The following is an 18,766-nucleotide window of genomic DNA, read 5'->3' as shown; positions in this document are numbered from 1 at the left end:
TGGATTGCCTTTTGGAGGACGGAAAATTTTTTGCCCGATTTTGAAAACAATGGCCCTTTCTCAAGGCATACACTCCGAAAGCTGTCAGTAATAACGTCTGGTCACTTAGCAGCGTCACTTCATAGAATCTCTCAACGTACCTCTTGTTGCGAGAATGTCTGTACTTCTCTGTTGCCGCAACGAGAAGCCGTCTCATTCGTCCTCTTGAGGCACACTTTGTGTGTGGAAAAATGATTATTTGAAGCCAAACTAACAAGAAACAAGTGAGTCGGCTCTTGAAGTGTTGTTTCCTGGCGCTCGTCAGTAGAAGGAGGCTCATCGGGGAAGTTTGGCACCTGTTGATCAGCAGTAGTAGAAATCGGGCGTGGCGGACCACACACCTGGAGCTCTATGGCAGGGGTCCGGCCGAGTAGCATAGACGTTGCTGACTCAGGAACAGGACAGGACTCGGTTAGCGTCGGTTGCTCAGAAATATGAACGACTGAGGTTGGCACCATTTTCACAGGATCCAGACAACCAAGATGAGTCAAAGCTTGCTTCTTGCCAGAAAACTGTGGGGATTGAGTTGGCAAGTCCTCCACAGAAGCACAGTCGGCACTATTGGGAGTTTGACAAGGACTCCCTCCGCGGAAGCTGCATTCAGTAGGTACTTTGCCATCTTTGGTAGCTTCTTATTACGCTCTTCTCTTTCTAACTTCGCCTTTCGTTTAGACGCACCACTTTGATGCTTCCGACCGATCATTTTCGCATGAATGGATGCTAATTGTTCACCGCACCGGGCACTTCGTCAGTCCGACGCGACCGCAGGCGTCCAACGGTGGCAGTTCCGATGACTGGCGCACGCTGCCTGGATGGTCCGTGGCTAGCCGAGAGTGGTGCGTCCCCCGGGAGCTCCTCAGCGGGAGGGCTTATGCAAGCTCAACCGGCTGCTCGGGGCTTAATCGCAGCTCGCAATCAACTTCCTTTCATAGACGCGCGCCGCGTCTGTCTGTTGCTAGCGCCAAAGCAGACGTTCACATACGCATATAGTTCCTTGTACAAATTCCCTCCTTCTCCATACAATGTCACTCCTTCTTCCGTTCCGGTCTCGTCTTCCTATTGGCTAGGAGCAATCGTTTGTTCTGGGAGGTTCTCGATTTTTCTTTCGCCCCGTCTACGCGGAGCGCGAGAACGAAGGGGAGAGGGCGACTCCTTGCGCGGGCGAAGTTACGCGCCCTCCGTCGCCTCTGAGTCATCTTTTTCTACTTTCTGGAAAGTTCGGCGGCCGGTCTGACCTACTTTTTATATCATATGGGGATACTTAACGTGCGCTAACATAGCACAGCTTACAAGCGTCATTTGCGTTTGGCCTTCATCGAAACGCGACCGTCGTGATAATGATTGAACTCTGTTCTAGGCCTCACTTTTTAAATAAACCTTTCTCCCTTTGTCTCTTGAACGTTGCTCTCAGAAATAAAAGGGGGGGGGGGGGGGGCATGCAAGTCCTTGTAGTTCTCAAACGCCGGGCGAGATCTTACGTCTCTGCAAGTTTACCACTCACTGCGTCTGATCCCTTTCCTTTAACTGCCAAGGTTATATCGTGTACGTCTCTTTCATTGGTTCGCGAGTATGACACAAGGTTTTCTTTCGATTCCGCTGCCGTTTATTCTGAAACTGATTCTATGGACGGCGCAAAAATAAAAATATACTCAGACAGGGACAATGAAGGCACATGAAAAGAACGGGTCTGGTTGTTGTTAACGACATCAGTAAACATGGCACACTGAGGTACAATCGCCCACGATCTAAAAATCCTGGGCAATATTTACAGATGTTTGGCAATAGGTGAATTTTTTCTGGTGACGGTTGCTGCTTTGATGATTCACATTTTTACTATTTTCTATTTATAGCTGTATACATTCAGGAACATATATTCAGCTGACAGTGTAGCGCTCTCGTTGTTGTTGTTTCCTCAAAACAGCAGGCACATACTCATGGTGGGGGACTGGCCAGGGTTTGGTGCAGATCTAAACAGGAAAATTTTGAGATAAAAGTCAATGGCAACTAGAATTAAGTTAACACAATTATTTCTCGGTTACAATAATATACCTGTGAAGATGCCACACACCTGCTTAAGGGCATGACCTTTGAAGGTTGTACTGAAGGAGAGGAGGACGGACACATATTGATAATTGTTGCTTCTTCGTTCTGTCTTCGACTTTACGCGCTTTTTCCGCAATGCATTCTATAAGGAACATTTTGGACAGAAACCAATTTATTAATTGACAGGGGCTGACGACATTTTTGTGGTCATCAACATCCGAAACAGGATAACGACCATTTCAATTAATTTAACCACGTTAGGTGTCAATGAAACAGGTCTAATATTTTCCAGTTATTAGCCTGCACCATTATTTATAGATAAAGGGATCACTTTGGCGAGTTTCCATTTATTAGGAATCCAAACAGGTTTGATGGAATAATTTACCAGTGTAATAAAGAGTCAGGAGACTGCTCAATAAGGTTTTTATCATTTTTGATGTTACCCTATCAGGCCCAGAAGGCCCTATAACCCTATAACCCTATAACGGAAGAAGCTAGTGAAGAAGAAGACCATTAACGAGTTAGCCGTAAGAGGGAAAGCACAGGAGTTTAGGATAGCGCTGCAAAACAGATATTCATCTTTAACTGAGGAAGATGATCTTGATGTTCATTCAATGCACGATAATCTGACATCAATAATTACGGAGTGCGCAGTAGAAGTAGGCGGTAGGACAGTTCGAAAAGATACCGGGAAGCTATCTCAGGTGACGAAAGATCTGAATTAGAAGCGCCAAAACATGAGGGCATCTAACCCTACCGATAGAATAGAACTAACGGAGCTATCAAAGTTAATAAATAAGCGCAAGGTAGCCAACATAAGGAAGTTTAATATGGAGAGAATCGAGCATGCTATAAAGAACGGAGGTAGCCTAAAAACAGTGAAGAGTAAACTAGGCATAGGTAAAAACCAGATGTATGCATTAAGAGACAAGCAGGGCAATGTCATTAGCAATATGGATAAGATAGTTAACGTAGCCGAAAAGTTCTACACAGACCTGTACAGTAGCCAATGTAATCACAGCGTTCATGAGAAAGACAGCAGTGCACAGCAATGCGTCATCACGCCAGTAACGAAAGATGAAGTAAAGAAAGCCTTAGAAGCAATGAAAAGGGGAAAAGCAGCTGGGAAGGATCAGGTAAAAGCAGATCTGTTGAAGGATGGAGGGGACATCGTGTTAGAAAAACTATCCACCCTGTATACGAAATGCCTTATGACCTAGACTGTACCAGAAGCTTGGAAGAATGCAAACGTTACCTTAATTCATAAGAAGGGAGACGCCAAGGACTTGAAAAATTACAGGCCGATCAGCTTACTATCCGTTGCCTACAAAGTATTTACTAAGGTAATCGCTAATAGAGTCAGGGCAACGTTAGAGTTTAATCAACAAAATGATCCGGCAGGCTTTCGTAAAGGATATTCCACAATAGATCATATTCACACTATCAATCAGGTGATAGAGAAATGCGCAGAATATAACCAACCTCTATATATAGCTTTCATTGATTACGAGAAAGCATTCGACTCAGTGGAAACCTCAGCAGCCGTACAGGCATTGCGTAATCAGGGGGTAGAAGGGCCTTATGTCAAAATACTGGAAGATATATATAGGAACTGCACAGCTACTATAGTCATCCATAAAGTCAACAATGAAATTCCAATAAGGAAGGGCGTCAGGCAAGGAGACACGATCTCGCCAATGCTGTTCACCGCATGTTTACAGGATGTATTTCGAGGCCTGAATTGGGAACAGTTGGGAATAAAAATAAATGGAGAATACCTAAATAATCTGCGATTTGCTGATGACATTGCCTTGCTGAGGCACTCAGGAGGTGAACTGCAAATCATGATCAATGAGTTAGACAGGCAGAGCAGATCGATGGGTCTAAAAATTAACATGCAGAAAACCAAGGTAATGTTCAACAGCCTAGCAAGGGAACAACAGTTCACAATTGGCAGCGAGAGCCTAGAAATTATGACGGAATACGTCTACTTAGGGCAGGTAGTGACAGCTGATCCGTATCATGACAGGGAGATAACTAGAAGGATAAGAATGGGGTGGAGCGCATATGGCAAATTCTCGCAGATCATGAGTGGCAGTTTACCAATTTCCCTCAAGAGGAAAGTGTACAACAGCATAATCTTACCGGTACTCACCTACTGGGCAGAAACGTGGAGGCTAACGAAAAGAGTTCAGCTTAAGTTAAGGACAACGCAGCGAGCCATGGAAAGAAAAATGATAGGTGTAACGTTAAGAGATCGGAAGCGGGCAGAGTGGGTGAGGGAACAAACACGGGTTAATGACATCCTAGTCGAAATCAGGAGAAAGAAATGGGCTTGGGCAGGGCATGTAATGCGAAGGCAAGATAACCGCTGGTCTTTAAGGGTAACGGAGTGGATTCCAAGAGAAAGTAAGCGTAGCAGGGGGCGGCAGAAGGTTAGGTGGGCGGATGAGATTAAGAAGTTTGCAGGCAAAGGGTGGATGCAGCTGGCAAAGGATAGGGTTAATTGGAGAGACATGGGAGAGGCATTTGCCCTACAGTGGGTGTAGTAAGGCTGATGATGATGATGATGGTGATGATGATGATGATGATGACGACGACGACGATGATGATGATGATGATGAGGGGCCAGAAGCAGCAGATGGTAGCCTCAACACTATCGGGGAAAGAGATCTGAAAGGATAATCAGAGGTGCATGCTGAATCTGAATCGTTTTTGCTGTTGATGTTATCCTATCAAAAGATGGAACGTTGCCACACTGGGGCATCGGCCAAGAATCGGGTGGCTATTCACATGTACTCAGGTAATAAAAAGGAAAATCATGCGGGAACGCAACACCGGAGGATTCTTCCACATGAACAGAAAATGGAAAATGTTTTTGATTTTAAAATTAATAATAATAATAATAATAATAATAATAATAATAATAATAATAATAATAATAATAATAATAATAATAATAATAATAATAATAATAATAATAATAATAATAATATTAATAATAATAATTATAATAATAATAATAATAATAACAATGTTATTAAAGGTAGAGATTGAAACACAATTATTAAGTCAAAATCTAATAGTTGATAGCAAAGAAAATTTTGCAGTACTTAGCATGGCAGTCAGTGAGATTCTAGCAGGAAATTTAGAACAGCGGTTCAAACAGATCTCGGGCGAAAACCAAATGCGGTGGCACCAACTGATAGCAAGAGCGGACTGCTTCAACTGAGGCCAAGGGGCCGCAAGGACTCCCCCAGCCACCTTCTTCTCCGATGTCTATAGGCGACAATAGCGCTAAAAATGCTCAACAGATTCAGGCTCACTATAAAATGTACAAGGTGAGAGAGCGCCAAAGCCGACCTGTGAAGATGGAAATTTAGAGGAGGAATCGAGCAGGAATTTCGAGTACATTACGTCGCCTCTTCTACTTCTGTACTGACGGACATTATTCCTTCATATTATTTCCGAGCCGTCTTTTTTTTTCTGTGAATATATGTGCCGGTCTGAAATTACAAATATTGCATCTTAGTCTTTTGAAATCGTAGGTGTGGCATTCCTAATCACTGCGCTCGACTGCTTCAGTCTTGCCCAAACATCGTGGGTGCAACCGTCTGAGTGAAAGAAGTGCGCTGCAGGCTCGTGGCAGCACGTGAGGCCGGCCGCGGATCCCAGCTCGACCATCCTGGCTGACTGGTAGCGCCAACAACGTTCTCGAGCACCTAGGACGAGCGCTCTACCTCCGAGCAGGATCAGCAGGATCCCAAAGAGGGCCAGGGACATCCTTCAGCAAAGTCGTTCGAGGTTCGTCAGCCGCCTCCCGACATTACATCAATGGCCGTTGCGCCGTCATTGGCCCCTGACGATGACCAACCGGTACGACCACAGAACCCTGCTACAAATGATCAGGCCACGGCATCCTCGGCGCCACCCTGTGGCCGCCACGCAGCTTGGAAAATTTTGGCTTCAGCACGCCTGATTGCGCTTGGACGACCGCCCTGGGGTGATTTGCCGGTCGCCGAGCGGCCACTTCGCCGCCTTTCGATTCCAGTCAGAGTTCTGGCCGTCAGGGTCGGACGCCGTGGAGGAGAAAATCGCCAGGAGACGGAGTGTGGTGGGAGCCGCGCAGCTCAGCCGCGTCGCAAGCCGCGACTTTTCCTCGCCGTCCGGCTCGGCTCCGGTCGCTAGCTTCGTCAAGGTGCGGGAGCACTGACCCCAAAAGGCTCTTCACTCAGTGGAAGCAGGCGGAAGAAGTGTTTGCGACCTCGAGGCTCCCTGTGGACCACATCATGCACGTCTGCAAGGAAAAAAAGAAACGCGTTAAATAAAAGCTTGTCGCCGGAACAGTCGTTGTAGTGTTTGATTTCTGTTTTGCCAAGAATATATTCTTACGAAGCACTGGACTCTGTTGAGACTGATTATACAAAGCTCAGTGAGTACCAAGGTCAAAAGGATCGACTTTTGGGCGAGTTGGTGCACAACTCGAAGATACAAGGCGCAAGAGTAGACAGGACTAACCAAGAAGCGCCTTGTCCGTGTTCGTTTTGGTTTCGTCCTGTCTACTCTTGCAGCTTGTCTACCTTCAAGTACCGAGAGCTGCTTTTGTCTTTCCTTTGCGCCGATGTTCTGAAAATGTAAACCAGATCTCGCAGCTACTGGTTGTTAGATGGCCATTATCGCGAAGGAATTATCTGACCAGTTCTTTAAACTGTACGACGTTTGGTTTTCGGACTGCGATGTCGCAAAACGACATCAACTGTGCTCAGGCTGCCATACCACACACTTGTTGCGCGGTGTGCAGTCCCTCAAGTTCCATGGGCAAGTTGTACCTTGCAATATATTTATTTATTTCCAAAGCATTAATTCAGAGACGAATTCGCCTTGGATAATATAGTTTGATATGTAAAGCTTAAAGGCCAGCTGCAACAAAAGTTTACTTTGGCTAGCTTGCTTCTTAATATTTTGGATACGTCATAAAACTAACCGCGACACGTGGCCTGTAAAAGAAAGCGTAGTGGAGTGCTCCAGTTTAATTTAAACCAGCTGAAGTTCGTTAACGTGCGCGGACATCGCACAGCACACTAGTATGTTCTATTGCGTTTCTTTCGAAATGTGACCGTGGAGGCCGGGATCACAACCGCTACCTTGGGGTCAGCGGTCGAACGCCAAAGCCACTGATAGTCACGCGCCGGGTGGTCTTGGATAATGGAGGAAACAACAGGTGCTGTTTGCTTGGTGAGGACTCAGAGAAGCCGACAGGCTCACAAATATATGCCGGAAGCCTCCGATTTCTCGTTGCATGATGCCGCGATAGGACACGTGCTTAACCGTCGCAGCATGCTACGCGTAAATTTCTTTTTTAAAGCGATAGCTGCTATTGCCACATTACAGGGTTACTATCCGTATTTGTAGGGTGTCCGCAGAGGTGAGGCAGATCCGTGTCCTAGCGGAGGCTCTTTTTCTTGTCGCCCGATCGAAGCGCAGTGTTCGCTGCGATGACGTCACGCTAATCGTTCGGCGTCCATTAGTGGCCGCCGCAGCGATGCAACCGAGGAAGGCGAAGTCGTACAACGGGACGAGGCACGTAAGTTGGAGGCAAGGATATGCAAACGTGAGGAGGGTCAAACCCAGGGGGAAAACGCCCGGTATACGGTGGTCTCAAACGCTCTACAATACAAGATCCGTTTCTCTGTGACCACATATTTGTTAGGTCTCCCTCCAATAACATGCACAGAATCGTGGTACCGTTATACGCGTCGTCATCACTTCGTTAATCATTTCGCGAATAGGAGCTCTGATGACTTGTACGCTTGGGAGAAGCGCTGGCAAAATTTTTGGTGCGCTAGCATTACTGGCCGCAATCACACATTTCACCGGGGTCTGTCCGAAGCCTCGCCGTGACCTTGAAGCTCGATAGATATGCAGGTGGCGACGCACGCAAACGCGGCTTAGCCAGTGAGGAGGCGGCTTGGTCGCAAAGCTGCAGCCAATGAGAGAACAGCTGTATCGCAGCTGCGGCCGTGCAGCACGCGTTCAGCAGATATTGTGAGATTCTCGCTGGACACTCAGAGCCGAGTGGACGTTTGTCGCTTGCACTCCCTCAAGCAGCGCTAGCGCACTTCGGACTTGATTAACTTTGCAAATCGGCTGTCATTTTCATAGTGCCAAAGCAGTATTGACCTCTGCTGACTGCTCGAGAATAGAAACCTGGCTCTCACAAGCCCAACCGGTGCCTGTGTTTGAAAGAGCCACCTGTCGTGAGTCGGGACAGTGGCGCATCTCTGAACCGCTGCAACACTGCGCGAGAGAGTGACGACTCTGCGATCTTTTAATATACATTAGCGCTGGACCAATTCCACGTATGTGGGCATTTACTGAGTATCGCTATCGCGTCGTGCCCTTAAAAGAACTCTGAAACAATTTTCGTGGTCATATTCCAGTGAAACAGATCTGCAGAGGTGCCCTCTGTGAGTGCTCGAGTTAAATTTTAAAGCTCTGCATCGCCCCTACCATTTGCAATTATGAAAGAGAAATCCATGCTCTCAGTAGCTCCCAACCAAGTAGAGTTATACCTCAATGCTCATCTCCCACCTTGATTAAGTCAGCGGGCAGTTTTTCGAGCCTGCTCACTGGGCGTGGGTGGGATGGTGCTAGAGGTGTCGATTGTGGAACGGGTTGATGGGCGCCGCCATGTTGAGGACTGGGCGGTGCTCGTAGTACACAAATGAGCTGAGAACTGTGGTCTCCCACGTTCTGTCCGCAGCCAACAAAAACCGGTTTTCCCAACAGAGTCAGAGCGGTGTATAGTACCGACCTGTTTTCTCATTTTTTTTTCTTCAGACATGTCGGTGTGTATGCGTTCAGTGCCGTGAGGGGAATCATCATTTTCAACCGTCGATATCCTCGTTGTGAAAGAGGCTAGCTTAAACTTTTTTGAGGTGCGCTGTCAAGTGATGAAATAGTGATCGCTCATGCACTTTCTTGACCATTAAGTATTTCATGGTCTTTTTGAGGAGGAGCTTAAGTGTTCCTTCAAGTTTTTTTCCCCACAGGCAAGTATTCGAAGCCTAAAAATACCGAGCTGGACTATCTAGAACATGATGTTGCATCTTCTACTTCATTACTGACAGACTCTGTTTCTTCATTTTATTTCCGAGCCATCTTAATTTTTGGTCAATATTCGCCGGTCTGGAATTACGATTCTAGAATTTTATTACTTTTGACATCGCAGCTGTTGCATTCCTAATCACTGCGCTTGAATGCCTCAATTTTGCAACCGTTTTGCAATTGTGAGTGCAACCTTTTGAGTGAAAGAAGTGCGCTGCAGGCTCGTGGCAGCACGCGAGGCTGGCCGACGTCCCAGGCAGACCATCCTAGCTGACCGGTAGTGCCGACAACGTTCTCGAGCACCATGGACGAGGGCTGTACCTCCGAGCAGGATCAGAAGGCGCCCAAAGACGGCCAGGGACATCCTTCAGCAAAGCCACTCGAGGTTCGTCAGCCGCCTCCTGAAATGATACAAAAGCCTGTCGCAACGTCAATGAACCATCACGATGACCAACCGGTACGACCACAGAACCCTGCTACAAGTGATCAGGCCAGGGCATCCTCAGCGCCACCCTGTGGCCGCCACGCAGCTTGGAAAATTTTGGCTTCAGCACGCCTGGTTGCGCTTGGACGACCGCCCTGGGGTGAATCGCCGGCCGCCGTGCGGCCACTTCGTCGCCCTCCGATTCCAGTCAACGTTCTGGCCGTCAGGCCCGTACGCCGTGGAGGAGAAAATCGCCAGGAGACGGAGCCTGGTGGGAGCCACGCAGCTCAGCCGCGCCGCAAGCTGCGACTTTTGCTCGTCATTCACAAGGGTAGAAACTTGGGCGAGTCGGTAACGGTGATCCATGGAAAGTGAGAGAAGCGCAAAACGGGACAAATGGACAGAGAAAGACAGACACAACACAGGCGCTAACTTCCGACTGAAAGAAACCAGGGCGGCCAAGACGAACGAAATCCGTGAGGGGAAACAGGCGCATGCGCCCAGAAAGATAATGAAAAACAGGTGAATGAGGATCTACGGATGTGCACGATTCAGCGTCGTCCGGCTCGGCCAGCTCGGCTCCGGTCGCTAGGTTTGTCAAGGCGCGAAACCACCGACCCTTAAAAGCTCTTCACTCAGCGGAAGCAGGCGAACGAAGTGTTCGAAACATCAACGCTCCCAGTGGACCACACCATGCACGTCAGAAAAAAAAACGCGTTAAATAAAAGCTTCTCGCTGGAACAGTAATTGTAGTGGTTCATTTCTTTCTTGTCTAACATACAGGCTGACGAAGCACTGGACTGTGCTGACACTGAGCATAAAAAGCTCGGTGAGTAGGTCGGTGATGACGAAACTGAGTCGAAAACACAGAAACCTAAATTAACTAAGAATATAGGGACTCAGAGACCGCGTTTCCCAACGCGTCGATTCGTTGCCTATTCATTTATACTTCTTCCAACCATCGCTGCTGTCTATTATGCGGCACTTGGAAGAAAGTGTCATGGTTCTCAGAAACACGCCCACGATGACACGTGCTTGAAGAAACGCTTCCCGTGCCCTTGTTTAACTAGTGCACAGGCACCGGCGCCGCCGAATGACGAAGCGCGACAACGCATGAGACCATAGGTTTAACACGCCTACCGGCTTTGTTGGTGCTAGTCCACTGTCGGCAAGATTATGTGGGAGGCGGTTGTGCGACGAAATGGTACAGCGTGGTCTACGTGACTCATCCGGTGTGGATGCGCAAGCCGGAGGACGGCTTGCGGGAGAGGCGACAATGCCGGCCGCGTGCCTGCGATTAGCCATTTCATTTCTTAGGAGGCGTTGCTATTGTTACTATTGTAGCAATTAGCCATTTCAGTTCTTACGAGGTGTTGCTGTCGGAACGATCCACGTCACGGTTAAATGAAGTGGAAACAAACTGGAACGATCGAAATGCGACACCTGGTTGCATTCAGGTGTTCACTACGGCAACTCTGCGGAGCCGGGCTGAAAACTGCAGTGCAGCGTTGTAGAGAACGTAACAAAAGCACTTTGCTTCGCTGACCGTACCCAGGCATCATGGTAATGGTTGAGTAAATGATCATAAGCTATGTTGATATTTTTGGGAATAGCCGGTGTAGATTTTTATCAGTTATTCTGTTATTACCGCTGGTAGAAGGTAACGACTGCCAAGGCCCATATTCTCTCTAATAGCTGTCCTGGACGTAGGCACCTCCTGAGATTTGTGGTCGGTCCCATTTTGTGCAACACTGCAGACACGGAATGTAAGCTAACATTCCAGAGCGTAGCTTCCATCGGCTGACACATTCTTCCCCACTTAGGAACTACTGGTAGTCATTCGATGATCTCTCCTTTCTGGTTCTGCCAGAAATATAAACTTTTGCCAGGCAGGGGCCTATCGGTTTACATTCTTTTTTGGCTGCCCCACCATACTTTTTGTCCTCAGCGAGTGACGTGCACCGATTAATGCGCTCTATCTAAGTGGCATGTACACCAATCAAGCACACCAGATGCTTGATTACCCACTCATATTGTTCACCGACGTGAACTACTTCTGGACTATTCGCTTCGTTAGCCAGGATGCAAGCGGGTTGGACCAGGTCGCCAAATGTTCATCCTTCATGCGTTGTCCTTCATGCGCGGCCACCAAAACATTCAACTAGAAAATTTTGGTATTTCAATTATGTGCGCAGCGTGCTACAGATTTTAATACGCACCAGAAAGTACGACTTCGTGGAGAGTCCGTACCAAATCGCCCAGTCGTCAGCTTCGCTGTGGTTGTGGAGAATATTTGAAGGCGATAACGTTAAGGCTCCCGCTGAGCAGAAAATCCGCCTTGGTTGTCGTCGGCGTCGTCGGACTTGTGAGGGAAAAATTCTCAGAGAAGCAGCCTAGGTGGCCCACCTATATCGCGTGATCTCGTTGAGTCATGACAACCTACCCACAGGATTGTGAGCAAACTGAGCACCGTGATTGGTGGCAGTTAAATTAATGATTGGCCGCGAGAGTCTGCTCGGAAAGAGCAACTTCGGTCCCAAAAGCTTCACCGGTTGGAGCCCCTGCCATCGAAGGGCAGTGGCGTTGCGCTTAAACCTTGCACCACTGCGCCTGAAAGGGCATGAAGACTACGAGTGATCTATGATAGTCGAAAATGACGAATTTCTATATATGAGCATTAACCCATTGACACTATCGTGTCATAGCTTTAAGGAGAAGTTTAAGTGTGTCCTCCAATATTTTGAAGCTGGGTTTGCGTGTGTGATCCGCCAACCTAATTTCGCCCATCTCACGCTTCCGCATTGCCGCCTATACTTTAGGCTGCCCTTTCCTAACACTTTTGTGTTAATTTCTAGCGATCAGCGCTTCGGCAGTCCAATCTGTTTTCCACGCTCTGTATTTCACCATTGCATTTTACAGGCCAGGTTTTCTTATTCAAAGCTTGAACTCTTAGTAATGCTGTTTCTTTTTGTAATTTTGACATGATTTAGGTTTTGATGCGTTTCTTCACGACGTCCGGCGGTTTGCCGTTCTGTGCACGCAGGCTTCATCTTTTTTTTTGTCTGCCTATTTTTTTAAATAATTTTACCTCAAGCCTTGCCACTGCAAGAGGTGAAAAGCATTGCATTCCTTCCATTGACTGCTGCCATCCCCTTTCAGCCGCTTTCATTTGACCAACCGTAATATTACTTCTACCTTCAAGCAATAATTTTGTGCACAGTTAATCACGTGCGCTGCAGATGTTACGAAGGGAACCTGCCACCAACCCTACACAGCTGTAATCAGACCCAGCTTCTAATACGAAACTTAACGATGCTGTTCCAAGTAGACCTCCTCTGGCGCGCGATCTCCAGTCTTACCGTTAGAGAACTTCTAAACTTCGAAATGCTACCTGTAAGCTTAATTTTGAGAAATGCAATTACACAAAATTGTACTGGGATGCAGAAATTACTAGTTATGTCAAACATTCGGATCTTATTATTAAACTGTGAATCTATTTATTATATTCTTCCCTGGAAATTCCTTGCCGAAACGTTTACTATTCAGCAGCTTAGGAAATGTATTTTAGGCAATCGGCGAGACGCAATAATTATATTAAGTGCCGGAGGAACGCCTCAATGCGCATGCCTCTTTGTGCAAACACTTTTATTTTGATCATATACTATCCAGGCGAATAGGCAATTATAGCTGCCAAACCCGTTTTTCAAATCTTTCTGCCGTTGACGCAGCGACCTTGTATTTTTCGTTACTGTTAAAACAACTACAGAGGAGCAATCATTAGGACTGGAGTGCCAGCGTTTTAAAAGTACTGTGGTGGCCTAATTTGAAAAAGCATATAGAAAAAGACTTTCTGGGCTTTTCTTTCCTTCTAGTCCAGTTCTCCTACGGCCGACTTTTATGAGGAAACACGACGCTTTACCATAACTGGGGAAGTGACTGCTTAAAAATGGGCGGGAGGTAAGTATGCAGTATAGATTCCTTGTTATGAAAATTGAAGTATTAATTTCTGAGCAAAACAATCATACTCTCGAAGGGACAACAAAGGCTCTTCATCCTTGTCAGCTCGTTTAATTCGTTACATGTGTAATTGGCTATCTGTTTCCGATAAATCTATGACCGCTAAAAAGAAGCATAGACGTGCATTCAAGACGCTAAGAGCCCTTCGTACCACGCACAAAGAATAATGTCTCGGGCTCTCCCAACATAGCGCCGGGAAGGCAAGTTGACGACGGCGTGACAGGCTCCCAGTTCTTGGTTATATTTTTGAAAACAGTTTTAAAGAGGACCAATAATTCCGCCCATAAACGCGGCTGCTGGCCCGTTTTTTTAAAAAAATGTTTGGTAGCATGACAACACCAATTAGGCATTCATTAGATCAGGCAGCCAAATGAACTTCAAATAAAAATCAAATTTAAGAGCAGATAAAACTAATGCATTTCCTCTTGTCCACATTAACATGTCATTTTTCTTGCCTTATTTTATCAATCCTTTGGCAATTTTCTATTGCTCTTTCTCCTAACTAAAGAGATGTCAGACCGAGGCCTTTTTAGAGAGGCTATTGTAATAGAGCCATTTTGTTCTGTGGCATGTCCTGGTCTTTGGAAATGAAAGCAGTTCGTAATTCGGGATCTCACCTTTTCTCCAGTGTGAATATTTGCTGAATTACAGTATTGCGAGCTTTTGAATGCTTCACGTTGAAGTGCTTATGACCCGTTTCGTCATTGTTTCATTTCAGTGCTCTACGCACCTCGAGTGTTGCTCCCGTCTCTTCTGCGACGGTCATCAATGCGTAGATCCATTCTAGCCTTGCTCCATGTCAGACAATGAAGGTTTGAGCACATTTGTATTGCTAACACAGTTTTGTTGCAGCCTCTTCAGCAGTAGCCTGTATAAATAACTGAAGTTTATTTCATGCATGCAAAAATAATTTCGCATGTCACTTTGTTTGCGCCGCATCACACTCGTTTTCTAGAAATGGAAGTTTTGAACAAGCACCTAATCACGGTTATAATACTTCAGTACATAATTATGGCGCAGTCAAAGCGTGGGCACTTTTCATAGCACTGTTTATGCCTGAGGAAACTGTGAGGTCAGTGAAAAGCTCGGCAAACATGTTTTCCAGCATGCGAAAGTGTTTTTGAACAAGATAGGTTTCATTTTGTTAGTTTTTGGCCATGTCCATTGAATGAAGGCACACCAAGATGCATTGTTATTGGTTTATACAGATTAACTGCCGTGGTTTACTAGCAAGAATCCGAAGGCTATGTGCTTGGACCAGCTGATATAGCACATGGCGCGTCTATGGCGACGCCTCCTGTCACACAAAACCCCAAGAGACAAGCAGGGGGAGTACAATGGGGCGACACAGATCTGTCGGTGAGTGCGCCATGCTCCCCTTACAGGGCCGTGGAATGCATGCTGCAACTTCCCAAGTGTATTCACGAAGCGGTGGCAAATGGGAACTCTGGTTGCGTACTGACATGTTTATTTCGTTTTCGTTTTGATATTATTTACAAGACAGCCAAATGAAACCTCATAGGCGAATGATTGCAATTCTGGACTTGTAGCCGACCGTTAGTAATAGTCATATCAGAGTGCAAAATTTCAATGCAAAATTACTGCCCTCGCCGCTGTGACTCGATGTGAGCCATTCCTCGCGCCATTCGTAAACGGAGCCTCTGCGGGGAGCGCGGAGTGACGTCAATCAGATGACGACATTCTGTGACGCATCAGCCACGCGACATTAGACATTATAGTTTGGTGTACTTAGTAAGTACACGCACGCATCCCTCACTGCATTTGACACTTTTAGCTTGCCGTGCCCCACCATCACCTAAGTGCGCGTGCACCTAGTGGCACCACCTAGTGACGAGAAGTCAAAGCACATCACGACGCCGTGCTGAAGAAATATTTCACCGTAAATAATGATGACAGGGATGAGTGCATTGCGAGCCTTTTTGTACCAAGAACTAGAAGAAAATGTAAAAATTCACTAAAAGCTTGTTGCTATGAGGAAATACAAATGTCGAGGTACGCAAGGGATTAAGACAGTGTTGTCCTTAATCAAAGCTGCTGCTCATACTTCATGTGATAAATATGGGAAGAAGGCTACAAGAAAGTAATCTTGGTTATAATCTTTTGTATACACTAGGCAGAAAGGTCGCACAGCAGCGGCTCCCTAGTTTGTACGACGATATTCTACTATTTGCAGATAGGAATATTTGCAGACTGGCTAATTCTTGTGTAGACGAAGCAGATGCTCTAGGCTTCACTTTTAGCGTAAAGTAGGTGTGTTGACTTTCAAAGATCCAATTGATAAAGTGCTTACAATTCCAGGCCATGAAATGCGCAGACTGGCCAAGTACAAATATCTCAATATCTGGGTAAATAAAGCACAGATATGCAAAAATACCTCGAACAGACGGTCAAGGAAGAAGGGCGAAGAGATGGCGGGATAATTAAAAACAGGGCATTATAGGTGTAGAACCGGTATGAGGTAGTCACAGGTACCTCATGGCGCGATGGCGTAGAGGAAGAGCATCCGCCTCGCGTGGAAGATGACCGGAGCTCGAATCCCAGTGCCGCGGAATTCTCCAGCGAGTTAAAAAAATCATCTCCCCCGGGTGTCGATGGAATTCCCATACACAGTCCTAGGCTGCGACCTGATCTCGGTGACAAGAACCGATCACCAACTCCCTCATCAGAACAGGATTTTGTCACCGTGGTGCAGTACTTGGCCATACCATTCTAAGAACCGACCAAATAACACTCAGCCCTCACTCCCCAGTGGCTGAGGAGCAACTGACCCAGGCAACGATCAGACCTGTGACGCAGCGGAGGATGCTAAGGATCTATGGCTGCGGACAAGCTGCCATTGGACTCTGAACCTTGCACAGTTTAACGCTAGAGCCTTATCTAGTGAGGCTAGCTTAGCAGTGCTGTTTTAAGGAATTGGAGGGTATTATCGGGACATAGTGAAGTAAGGAGCACAGGTGATGCGTGTACAATACTAAAAGGTATGCACACACACTGTAATTGCGGACTAGCGGATAGACGAGAACTAGGTGTGGGATTCCTCATCAATCAGGATGTAGCTGGCAACGTAGAGGAGCTCTTTTGTATTAACGTGAGGGTGGCAGCTATCGTATTAAGGCTCAATAGGAAATACAAGCTGAAGGTGGTGAAGGCCTACGCGCCTACATCCAGCCATGATGACCACAGCATTCAAAGCTTCTATGAAGACGAGGAATAGGCAGTGAGATAAGTAAAATCACGGGACCCTGAACTGATGGGAGACTAGGATGTGAAGGTAGGCAAGAAGCAGGCTGGCGACCAGGCGTTCAGCGATTATGGAATAGGTTCTAGGAATAGCAGGGGAAAATTATAAGTAGAGTTCACACATAGAAATAATTTACGGATCATGAATACCTTCTCCCGCAAATGAGAGAACACGAAGTGGACCTTGAATAGCCCCATTGGTGAGACTTAAATTGAAATAGACTTCATAATATGCGCACGCCCTGGCATCGAGCAGGATGTGAAGGTCCTCGGAAATGTGCGTTATAGCGACCAATGGTAAGGTCCCGAATTTTCCTATATTTGAAGCGGGAAAGGAAGGAAATAGTGAAGCGGAATCCGATTAACGTGTTAGCGTTAAGAGGGAAAGTAGAGTAATTCAAGATTTCGCTACAAAACAGATATTCGGATTTAACTGAGGAAGGCGATCTGAATGTTCAGAGAAGAAACGATATTCTCACGGCTATCATTATGGAGTGTGCTTTAGAAGTAGACGTTAGGATGGTCCAAAAGGATACCGGCAAGCTAACTCAGGAGACGCCAAAGCTGAGGGCGTCTAATCCTACAGACAGAGCAGAACTAGCAGAGCTATCGAAGTTCATAAATAAGGGCATGGTAGGCAATGTAAAGTAGTGTAATGTAGAGTGAACCGAGCATGCTCTAAAGAATTAGGGTAGCCTAAAAGCGGTGAAGAGGAAACTAGGCATAGGTAAAAAAAAACAGATGTATGCGTTAAGAGCCAAGCAGGGATATTTCATGAGCAATATGGATCAGATAGTTAAATAACAGAAGAGTTCTACAAAAACCTATACAGAAGTCAATGTAATCAGCATGTTAATGAGGAAGTCAGTAGTGCACAGCAACAAATCATCCCGTCAGTAACGAAAAAGGAGGTAAAGAAAGCCTTAGGAGGGGAAAAGCAGCTGGTGAGGAACACTTAACAGCTGATCGGTTGAAGGACGGAGGGGAGATTGTTCTAGAAATATTAGCCACACTGTATACAATACCTTATGTCCTTGAGCGTACCATAAGATTGGAAGAACGACAACATTATCTTAATTCATAAGAAAAGATGTCAAAGACATGAAAAATTACAGACCGATCAGCTTATTACTCTCCGTTGCCTACAAGGTATTTACTAAGGTAATCGTTAATAGAGTCAGGGCAACCATAGACTTCAATCAACCAAATGATCAGGCAGGCCTTCGCAAAGTATATACCGGAATATATCATTTTCACACTATCAATCAAGTGGTACAGAAATACGCAGAGTATAAAGAACCCATTTACATAGCCTTCATTGACTACGAGACATGATTTGACTGAGTGGAAACCTCAGCAGTCATGAAGGCATTGCGGAATGAGGGTGTAGAAGAGCCCTGTGCGAAAATACTGGAATAGATCTATGGCAACTGCACAGCTACTACAGTCCTCCATAAAGTCAATAATAAAATTCCAATAAGCAATGGCGTCTGGCAGGGAGACACGACCTCACCAGTGCTATTAACCGCCTGTTTACAGCGGGTATTTAGATGCCCAAATTCGAGACAGCTGCGGATAACAGTTAATGAAGAATACCTGAATAATCGGCGATTCGCTGATGACATTGCCTTGCTGAGTAACTCAGGAGAGAGAAAAGTATACAACAGATGTATCTTACCGGTACTTACCATTGGGGCAGAAACTTGGAGGCTGAAGAAAAGGGTTCAGCTTAAGTGAAGGACAACGGAGGGAGCTATGGAAAGAAAAAGGATAGACGCAACTTTAAGAGACCGGAAGCATGCGGAGAGGGTGAAGGAACAAACTCGGGTTCATGACATCGTAGTCGAAATCAAAAGAAAGAAATGGGCACCGGCA

The sequence above is a fragment of the Amblyomma americanum genome, chromosome 7 (genome assembly GCF_052857255.1).
Source record: "Amblyomma americanum isolate KBUSLIRL-KWMA chromosome 7, ASM5285725v1, whole genome shotgun sequence".
NCBI classification, from domain to species: Eukaryota; Metazoa; Arthropoda; class Arachnida; order Ixodida; family Ixodidae; genus Amblyomma; species Amblyomma americanum.
Note: the sequence above shows the minus strand (reverse complement) of the source record.